Below are 11709 nucleotides of genomic sequence, written 5' to 3'. Positions count from 1 at the left end.
ATGCCCAGCCGCTGCATCCAGCCGGGAGCTCTCTCTGGAACGGGTGCGTTGTGCCGGCAGCGCTCAGCGTTTTGCAACAAGAACTCGACAGCTCCGCGTGCCACCTCCTGTGTTGATCCTGACTGCGTGCGTTACTTATTTTGTTATTCTTGTGGGAAAGCCACTTGGGTTTGTGGATCTCGTCCTGGCGCCAGCAGCCAGCGGTGCAGAAGCCTGCCTGTGGTGGGCACCAGAGCTCCAGGGCAGCCACCTCTGCGGTGCCACGGCAGTACTTGGGTACAGCACCCGTAATTGGCGTTGCTTGGTGGCTTGAAATGGATGGCTAAACTCAGTCCCCTGTACCCCTGCCTTCTTTTGTGTTGCTGCATTCCCACCTCTCAGACACGCTGTGGATGGTGGGGCGAAAGCAGGGGCCTGGGACGCCGGACAGGGCCTGTGACTCGCGTGACATGGCAGCACCCGCAGACACAGCCCGCTGGCTCCTGCAGCCCCCTGACTTCCCACAGCCTGCCCCAGCCCTTGCTACAGGGCCCGGCCCCACACCGCAGCCAAATAACGGCCCCGAACCCACAGCCCCATACTGCAAGCCCTGCAGCAGTCCCGGCCGGGGAGGCCCCAAGCTCCTGAGCTGTCCTGCTGGGCCGTGCAGGTGGGACAGGAGGGCAGGGGGGAGGCAAAGCCTTACAAAAAGTCTCTGCTTGGGCTGGGGAAGGTGCTGGCTGGGACCTATATCCCGTGGAAGCATACAGTAAGTAGTTCATTAATACTTTGGCACCAAAGATAGGATTTATTAGCACTTTCCACCCGTATCAATACGTCTGAATTAATTGGTGGTATCAGGAGATTCCCAACTCCTTCTGTAATAAATAGCTAATGAGTTTAGCCTTTAAGGCCTCTAGAGGCTGCTAGCAGTCATGCTAAGCAGGCACAAATAATAGCAGCATTTTATAAAATGGATTCAAATGCCAGAAGGTGTACTTTCAAGACCTTTCGCGAAAATAAAAATAATTTTGATCAATGGTTCGGTCCCAATCCTGTTAACGTGGCCACTTGAAGCGCCACGCAGGGCTCCGTGCACTGGCGTGTCACCACCACCTGCTGGCAGTTGCCTTATTGATCGCTTGTGGTTTCTGTTTCCCCTTTGCTGCCAATCAATGGTTTTGATGTCTTTCTGACTCTGTAATGCTTTAAGAAGCAACACTTCACAAAGAAATCTTTCTTGACACTGTGTTCAATTAATGTGACAGTCACTGGGCTCGCTTTTCTTTTCTAAAGTTGTTATCTTCCTTATGTCTTGAAATCCTTGTTTAGGAGTTGACATCTGCTTTGCTGGTGTTTTATGTTGTTTTTGAATTTTGAAAAGATTTTGCATTTCAGTTCCATGTCTCTTGTGGGAGCAGCTTCCAGTACTTCATATTTCACTATCCGTGAGCATTCTGTATGGCTCGTAATTTCTGTCACACCTAAATTAAAATCCTGTTGGTCTTACATCCCGTACCACAGGCTATTCTTATACAATAGCTAATCATAAATACTTTGTTCCTATATCTGAGGAACTGCTGAAAGAGAAAGCTTCTGAGTCAACATCAAAAGAAAGCCAGAAGGTACGTATGTGTTGTCTTGGAAGGATAGCGTTACTGGCTAGCAGCCTAAGGCTTGATGGAAGGGAATGTGGCACAACCCTCCACCAGCAATTTTTTTACTGCTTTTATGCTCCAGAAGCATGCCCCAGCTGATAGGTGAGGGCAGCGGGCTCTGCCTGCACAGGCCCCTGTGTAAAGGAGGTGCTTTTCTGCACCATTTAGGCACTAAGGGACCCAGCTTTCCCTGGGTCCCTCGGGGGCTGACCCCAGCAGCCAGGAGGGAGCAGAACTAAAGCTTTTCCTACTGAGGAATCTGGCCTGGGGTGGGTTTGATGGGTGGCTGGTGGCTACTCTTAGTACTGCTCCACAAACCGCGTTGCTGCTCTGACTGTAGATCCCAGGCACGTAGCGAAGGCAACGCGCAGTCCTGTTAGCTGCGGCCGCACCGGCTCTCATCAGCCAGACCTGCAGGAATGAGACACTGAGGCAAGAGGGAACATCCAAATAAAATGCAGACACTGCAAGAAGTCCCGTATAGACTCTTGAAAAGTATTTCTGTGTCCTAATAGAGGAACCGTGGCTTCTCAGGCATGCGCCATGCAAGCCCGCAGGCCCTCCCTGCACCACCTCCATGCGCTGTTATGCTTCAGTGGCATAGCAACAACGCCAACCTGCCCGGCCTCTGCTGGCTCACGCTGACCCCTCACTGGGCAACCAGCAGGCTGTGGGACATGGATGAAGGCTTCAGTCTGCTCGAGTACAAAATCCACATGCCGCAGTCACTTAGGAGGGCCAGTGCGTTGTCATCTCTTGGTCGAGGCGCTTCCTTCCTTCAGACAGACATTTAGCAGGACAGGAAAACCTGGTGGTAATGACAATAGTCACGAATTTTGTAGCATGAGACTTGGGGGGAGAGAACTATTTCAAATAATATCCATTTGGCATATGGCGTAGCAAATTCTGAAGTTCAGCACCAGAGCTCTGCGATGCTGCGTGTCCTTTCCACAGGAGATGAAGAGTGCAAGGCTCCTCGTTTCCTTGCTGGGAAGAAAAGCAAGGGGAGACCTGACGAGCTTGATTGCAGGATAAAATGAGATCTGTAGCGTTCTCTCAGCCAATGCATGGGAGGAAAATGATGACCTCTTGGATAAAGCCTAGTTGTTTTCTCTCTGCAAAACGGTTTCTCCCTGGTACACCAGAGGGATGAAATAGGGCTGTCCTGGATGTACCAGATAAATGAGCAATTTCATGTAACAAGGTAACAAGGTGCTTACCAGGTTTCATCAGCAGACGATCAAGAAGAATAGAAAACCATAGAAAAACAATAAATTGAGGCCTTCATTACGTGCAGCCTGATGGGCCCATCAGCACCGCACAGCTTTGCCCTCCAGGAATTCATCCTCACAGGCTCAAACCACGATCTCTAAGGGTATTGCCTCGGTGTAAGAACTGTGGGACAAACTCTGGTCCCAGTCTTCAGAACAACACTCTGTTTCTAAGCTGCAGTTTTAATTTAAAATAACATTTAATGTCATTTCAATTAAATATCATTTCATTCATGATACTGTCAGCTGACACTTGTAGGGCACACCAGGTTGCAGAACACCCTGTGTTAAAATGCCACAGGTGGGACTGCGACCTGAACGAGTTCTTGCTATTGTAGCTGTAATACAGCAAGCTGTGTAAAAACAGGTGACAAAGTAAAAAAGGTTAAGCTATTTAACACTTTGCTTAGCTGGGTGTAAAAAAGGTTAGCACGCTTTGCAACTAGCAAAGAACTTCCCTAGTTTTGCTTAATACCAGCCTTCAAGCTGAAAAACACCATTAGTGGGGAAAAAATCATAAAAGCTCTTAAAAGTTCAGTAGCTTATGTTAGGAAAGGCTCTGCCTCCTGAAGTTTAGTGCCTTAAATAAGCTTCCTCATTACCTAAACCTCTTACTTTGAGCCTGTTAGACATACATAGACATACGTCGTGCCTTTGCCAGAAAGTCTCCCAGTGACCCGTAAATTGATTGCAGCATGTAAAATTGGCTATAAGTAAATCCTAGCTCTTCTTTTTCTTTTTTTTTTTTTTCTTTTTTTCTTTTTTTTTTTTTCTGAAGTAAAAAGGATGCAGGTGTCTTTTCTACTGTTAGGCTCTATGTTCTGTATGCAGTTCGGAAACGCTATTGATCGCACAGCATCTATGATGTAGTACCTGAAATGTATAGCAGTGGGCTCTCGTATTATGAAGCCGATTGTTTTCATTGACAATGCCACTATATAACATAAAAATTTAATTCTCAAATGTTGTTTTTATGAAGTCTGATGGTTTGTGTAGTCATCCCAAATACAATAGATGGGGTCTTATTCATCTGGTATGCACCCGATAGGGTTATATATCTCACAGCAGTCTATCATGTAAGGTACTGGAAAGAATGAGGCGCACCAGTAACGTACCTCATTGGTTTCACGTAGGATATTGGTATCAAGTTTTACAGCATTTGTTTATCTCAGTTCTGTGTTCATAATTTAGAAGTGTAATTAAAAATGCCTTGGTATCTTTCTTGTGCCATAGCCAGCCCGTGTGTCGGTACGTCTTCACACCATTCACCAGTCAACTGGGTGAACGTTTTATGGGTGTGTTAGCAAGAGTAACTGAGTCAAGCCCACGTGGCCAGATGAGCAGAGCGCTGTCGCACCAGAGTTTTCTCTATTTGCCAAAATTCTCCTCCTCGTTTCCCAGCTTGAGACACGGGTGCCTGATCAGCAAGGGCTCAGCACCTCGCAGCCCCAGCACAGAGCCGTGACTGGTCTCTGATCCACCAGCTTGAACAGGTCCTGAAACACGGCGTTGTGCTGGTAGCCACAGGAATCAGGAAGATTAAGTACAGAACTGCCAAAAAAAATGTATTAAGCAGGTGTTCGTCACATAAAAGGTATGACAAAAAGAAAAAGAATAAGCTCCAAAATGACAAGTGGAAAGAACACGGTCATTTAATAGAAATGGCATAAAGTTGGTCAAATTACCCTGAAGTTCGCAAATAAGGGATAATAGCAGTTCTCCTCTGCCCCTACACCCACTTTTTATGCCCTTATTTCTTTCATATGAGTCACTTTTTATGCTCCTGCTGCTGCACATAACTGGGCCGAAGCCTGTGTTCCACAAGATGATAAAGCGAATTTTGCTCACGAAGTTACAGATTCATGGCACAAAGCTTTCACCCAGTCCAATGGCTCCCTCCTGGTTTTCACATTGTTCAAAATATTTTTGGGGGAAGCCGTGTTCCCACAGACCTCATACTAGTTTAGGAAAGTCCATTCTCTCAGAACAGGCATGAAAACCCACTGCTACAGGTGCCTTGACCAGGAATTTGTTATTAATGGGCAGTTGATCGTGGCCTTGGCAATGAACAGCCCTGAGCAAGGCTGATGTCCTCCTGAGCATGCAGCCAGCCCTGCCCAAATCTTCAGCCTGAATCATCTCTCATCCTCTTTTCTTCCTGAGACTATACAGTGGATTCTTTCCAAAATAGCGAGCAAAGCCCCATTATGTTATTTCCTTACTAAGCCCAAAAAGCATGTTCCGAAAAGGTAATATTAACTTTGGCAATTGGATTCCTTGCCTTTGGAGCTCTTATTCCACATTCTGCCTGCAGTTACAGGGACTTCAATCTTTATTGATTTTCCTGTGCCACCTCTCAGCATCCTTCCCAGGCAGCACGATGCATTAACTTTCCATATAATGAATATTCCTCTTTGGTCTCGTACTCTGAAATACGCTCCTGTCTGAATGAGATTTCAACACTCTGCATTGCTGATTTTCAGCTGCATGCCACAGCCCTTGTTTTTCATAGGTTGGCAATACCAAAAGAGCCCTCTAGACCCAGACAGATTGCTTTTAACACAATCGCTGTTTTCTAGGAGGTGTGGGGAGGAGAGCCTTCATATTTTTTAGACTGGTTCCAACAATAACGTTATTAAAGCTATTTTCCACCTTGCAAGAAAGTTATCTGATGATGATATTGTTCCTGCCTTTTAAACTAATTTTATTTCAGTATGGTACAGTTGCAGTCATCATAATCCTATTGTTGCATGCCGTTCCCAGTATAACGAATGGAAAATACTATTGCTTGGGGAAGGGGTTTGTGCTGTTTTTTTTTTTTTTTTTTTTTAATTTTATCTACTGCTATAATACCTGAAGATAAGCTAATTTATTCTCTAAAATCCCTCCTATCCACGGCTTTGTTGCGTTCAGTTGCCAGTAAAAGATGCAAGTTACTTTTGCAAAGCAATATGAAGACAGATCTACAGCTATTCTGCTAAAGGTAGGCTGCATCCCTGCTGCCAAGCTGTAAAGCTACGGTCAGTTCCTGCACACTGGGTTTGGGAAACAGTGGCACTACGCCCACAGCACTAAAAAAGTGATCTCCTATTATATGCCCGTTCCTGTCACGTTTCCTTTTGTAACAGTTAATAAGAATTAATAGATACTTTCACAAATAGGTCTCAATTGTTGGAGGCGATTACAGGGTTCAGCAGGTTGCTTATTACCGCAGCATAGCATTATCTGCTGATGAGCTTGCGACCCTTGTTTTCCTTATCTGTTAGGAGCTTATGTTATCTATTAATGATTTATGAGCTAACCTCATTATAAGGTTGTAGGATGGCGTGCGACAGATTACAGCACAAACAGGCAGTACTCTGGCACTAAGAAGTTTCTCCATGCAGCTAATCCCAGGTTCATTACGCCGTCCTCGTTCAGATTTTATCACGTGCTGGTGTGTCCTGGGGGCCCCGCTTCCTCCTAGGAGCAAGAAGCCGTGCACTGCATTGCCCACGTGGTGAAGACACAGCTTCCCCTCTACAGGACACCAGCATTTCACATCCATGTCAGCCAGGCTCTCAGCGGCTTTATTTCACTGCAAGGGCCACAACGTAAAGTATTAAACCTCCAGGTAGAGGCACTCGCTGCAAACTGGCCAGAGACCTTGCCAAAGAAGGAACGGTCGTGGTTCTTTTCCTGATGGAAAGCTTAGGGAAAAAAATGGCTTATGCTCAAATCTTTCATTTTTCACAACAGTCCCTTCCCAGCGCTCTCTAAACAGCAAGCCAACCATTTTTTTTACAAAATCCTCTGTACTGTAATGTTTTCTTGCCAGTTCTCCCTCAAAGGGTGCGACGCAAGTGCTGACAATTGTGAGTGCTCTGCTGCAATACCTGACTTTGTGACAATTAATAGCAAAGCTGGGAATTAGATTGTTCACAAAGAGTGGCACAGGCATTTGTGGGGCGCACATGCTTGTTAAATCCAGCTTTCTGAATTCAGGACAGCACACGTTCCCTCAGAGCCCTGCAGGCAGGAGGCTCTCTCAGGACACCCAGCCAGAGCAGCTGCTCTGGGCAGGTTCTCAAGGCAAAAACCTGGACTTCTCCAAAGCTACTGGCAAAGTTCATTTTGACTTTAGCAGAGCCAAGATTTTACTGTTACCGTATCACTAATCTCTTGGCTTTTGGCATTACTGCGTGTTTTTTTTTGTTTTTTTTTTTTTTCCCCTGAGCAATTTTAGGCATAGCTCTTCCAGTCTTCTGACAAAGATGTTTATGCTGAACAGCAATTACTCGGCTGTAGTGGTATCCTGGGACCCTAGCTGTGGACCCGTGCGCATTGCCAGAGACAGTGTGTGGAAGCATAATAAAGAGACAGGTTTGCTATTTGTTTATGTATGCTGCTCTTTACCTTATCCTCAGACATTTACCTTATCCTCAGACATTAACACCAATGAGTTTAAGCTGAGGAATAAACACGAAGTTTGGTGTGCACACTCTTCTCCTCTCCCACCCCCACTGGCTTCGGCCACACAGCAAAGAGCCTTTGGGTGATGAGCCAACAGCAATGGAGGTGAGCTGAAGTCCTGTAGAAGTTGTCTTTGCAGAGTCACTGTGGGTCTTCCTCATTGTGCATCTTCAGGAAGACTCAGAGATGGAAGAGCTCCTGGCCTGTATGACTCCAAAGTTACTGTTCCAAGTGAAATTAGCTGGGTCTTTATTTATTAAAAATACTCAGTTCCCTTACTGAATGAATTCCTACAATTTCATTCATTCATTTGGCCTCTTATTTTAAATGAATGTTACAGCTAACTCTATGCTGTATCTGCAGTGCGAGATGTGCCCCCAAAATGACTCCACTACTGTCCAGGAGGGCTTGATAAAAAATATTTGGGTTACATTGAAAAAGCTCCTCTACTGCAAGGATTACATTGTTAACCAGATCACGTTATTAATATATATTACAGATATATATATATATATATATATATATATCTCCTGGACAGTAGTGGAGTCATTTTGGGGGCACATATTATATATTAATATATATATATTATTCAGTGAACAAGCATATCACATTCAGGATTATGTTTTTGGGAGGTACCTTCAGCACCTTGTCGTGATGCACCTTGCAACTCTGTGCATGCTCTGTGGGATTCGGAGCATGGATCCCAACACTTCCACGATACTTTCTACAGTTAAAACCCACAGCCTCTCACACATGAACAGAGACTGAGCCGTTTTCATCACTCGACTGTGCTTCCTCTAGTGCAGGGACAACAGTCCCTTCTAAGAGTCTAGAACAGCCAAAGCCAATTCAAAGTATATAAAAGTTATGAACTGCACATTTTAAATAGAACTGGGGAAGCATAGTTTTAATCAGCCCTGTTTGATTATTCCAGTTGGCACAACATGTAAGAAGGTACCACAAATTATTTTGAGAGATTAGCCAATTATGGAGAGCCATTTCCAGAGAGGAAATTTAGGGCATCTCCCTAACTGCTTGATTTATACGAGAGCCCATATTTTAGCAACAGATCGCTTGATTGCCTATATAAACTCGTTTCATTTTGGTTGCTCTAAATACAATAAAATTTTAATTAAATAAGCAGCTCTATGAATAATAGAACCTGCTTTCCTATGGATTTGAGTTGGAGGAAAAAATAACCTACATGGAGCTTCTGACAGCTATTAAGTGGTAAGCTCTCTTTATAGCCTTTCTTCCTCTCTGCATAGCCATCCATTTTCACAAAACTTTTAGGACTGTGCTGCCTTTGAGGCTAGCAGTCTTGGTGTCAAACTTAGCTGCAATTGGTCAACGTCAACAACTACTGAAGAAAGAGATACTAAAGAAAGGTATGCATGAATGTGTGCAGGTACCTACACACACAGAACATGACTGCGTAAACCTCATTTAATTATATCAACATTTTCTTTAAAAAAAGATGATATAAATTGATGCAACTTTACAGCTTTTGCTAGAGTCATGTCCATTTTCAGTAACTGACAACCTAGCCGTCAACTGATAATCTTCTGTGATGTGGTTTAATGAAGAAAATAAATGATACTCCCTAAGGAAAGTCATTTTCTCATTCCTTAGACTGTATTTCTTTTCTCATATTTCTTACTGAGCTTACCGCTTCATCTTTCCGAAGAAAATCTCCTCTACTACATTACTGCTAGGCTGAACCATAAATGGCAGAAATCCAAGTGTTGACCCTTTTCATGTCAATGGCAGCACTGACATTTTTAGCCAGTTATTTCAACACCTGGACTCTACCATGCTGTCCATAACTCTGATCACAAATAGAGCTCTGTTCACCAAAGACAAAGATACCCAATTGGGCAAGAAAATTTGAGAATGTTGTTAGAACTCGACATTATTTCAATATTTTAAACTGACAGCATTTGGAAACCAACTTGAAAGCTCAAATTTAAATTCACCTGCCTTTCTGTGCCTTAGGCTACGAAATGGGTTCAGACAAACAGCCAACTACAAACAACATCATGTAGGACTTTGTAGTACAAAACTCGTATTGAGATCACAGCACAGAGAAGTTTACATTAGGAAGCCTATGCTGACAGAAAGAGCTTCACAACACAGAGATTTTTTTTTTTTTAAAAAAAACATTCTCCTTCCAACTTCTGAATAGCGTGGCAATACTCTACACACCTACGTAGCCTTGGTGTCAGCAGCAAGCAGGCTGGTTTGGCAGGCAAATGAAAGCAGACTGCAGAAGTTGTGCATTACAGTGTTTATTGCCCATCTTCCCCCGGCAATACTACTCACAGCTAGAGGCACAGAGCAGCAGGTGACTTGGAACTGTAGCTTCCACATTTTCCTCTCTCAGACACAACTATCAATCAGCTTATTACATATTGACATTGTGGTGTTAGTCTGAAGTTTCACCAGCGCTGCTCAGCAGGACAGGGCTGCTGCAGAAGGACGGGCTCTGCAAGTTTGACTTCCCTTTGATGGCACCGAGTCACACAGAAAGCCACGTTGCAGACTCCTGGTCACAAACCGATCAAGGTCCGTGTTAAAATGGATCCGTTTTCTTGCCCGCCCTCCCCTTCCACTCTTACTAGTAGGCCATTGTCGAAGTTCACTTGTCGGATGCTTAGGTTCCTTCCTCAGAATTCTCTGTTAAGATTTATTAATTACATCCATTTGTTCTTCTGCTAGCTCTATCTTTTTGCTTAAAAAACTCATTTTTCTCTGATGTGAACAACTACTCGTGTATGAATAGAAAACAATCAGATACTTCTCCTGATCTTGTTTTGATAAATCTCGGCTCACAAAGCAAGTTTGCTCCACTACCTTGATCATCCTAAATCTTTTTGTATCCCTCTTTAGTCTGAATTCATTTTTCTTGAACTCGGGTGACTGGAAACACAGCGTAACACCTACAGCTGTTCAAACGAGTAGAGTGAACCCTAGCAGGCTTGGAGGAGCTCAGCTAAGTAATTCTCTCAAAAGGAAAGACGGGTGAAGAAGCTCATCTTTTCCTCCATTTTATGATTGTGGGTAGGCCTGACAAGGAAGTTTAAATTGAAGGCTAGAGTTTATGCTGTAATTCAGGACTGATGAAGATTATTTGTGTCCCCAGGAAGTTTTCATTAATTAAGCTTTAATACTACTTCAATAAGCCTTGCCTCTCTCTTCTTCCCATTCATTCATACAAAGCAAATATGATGCATTGCTGTTTATTCTTTACACAGAGTTATGAAGCTGAGTTGATTCATTTTATGACACAGAGCTCGAGATATTTAGATTCTGTCTGCTTTTCTTAAATTTATACGATCACCGTGCTTGCATTTCTGCTTTTAGTGTGGTTATTAATGTTCTAAAGGCTTTGTTATAGTTTGTTTTCATTAATGCAAACTTTAAAACACGTCCTGAAGAGAACTGTTTATCAAAAGAGTATTTTGTTTGCTAAAGAAGCAATTCCTTCTCTCCTAAAAAAAAAAATAACAATAATAATAGTCATAGAAGCAAATTAGAGGAAAGAGATTAGTCAAACAAAGTACATTTGCAGATCTGTTGTAAAAGCTCCTTTTGAGGGTCTTCCTTTCTGGTTACCTAACACGATGTCTTTAGGCATGTTTTTTTATCAGTGCTAAGGGCACCACTCCAAATGATTTAAATTGTAGTTCTGAGCACTCAGCTACTCTGGAAATCAGGCCCTATATGGGTCAAGTTGGTCATTTCCTCTAAATGAACACTTAAGAAAACATTGACTTTAAGTGAGTTGGTTCAGGCTGAATCCGCGGTGGCAGAGGTGGGAGCAGAACTCGGGTTTTCTAACTGACTGATCAAATGAGTAGACTGCGCTATCACCACAAGAAGAGTTTAAAGAATGACTTCGAAAGGTTATTTTCACTGAATTACTGAGTACATAAAACGAGTTGAAAGAAAGGGTAAAACTTCTTGAAAGGGTTTAGAAATGGTTATATTTATAATCTGTTGTGGTAGGATTTAGGAGTCCAGTGTTCACTGGAGCTAGACTGACAAATTTATTATAGTTATAAGGCTGGGAAACCTATTAGAAGAAACATAATAGAAAGTACATTTTTGTGAAGGTTTAATAGGAACTGAAACAATTCAACAAAAGACTAAATTTAGTAAGAGGGGGAAAAGTCATTTATTAAATCTTTCCAAAAAGATTGAGTGACCTTTCTTTAAAAAGAGAGATTTTTATTTTTTTTTTTTTGGAAAAAAATGAGAAATTCAACTTTCATAACAACAACCTAGTAAAAGGGTTTTATAGAAACTGTTCTTTTTTGTGCAAGTTCAGTTATTTTTATTGTCAGTAA

Source organism: Cygnus atratus, chromosome 10 (genome assembly GCF_013377495.2).
Source record: "Cygnus atratus isolate AKBS03 ecotype Queensland, Australia chromosome 10, CAtr_DNAZoo_HiC_assembly, whole genome shotgun sequence".
NCBI lineage: Eukaryota > Metazoa > Chordata > Aves > Anseriformes > Anatidae > Cygnus > Cygnus atratus.
This window is presented reverse-complemented; position numbering follows the sequence as displayed.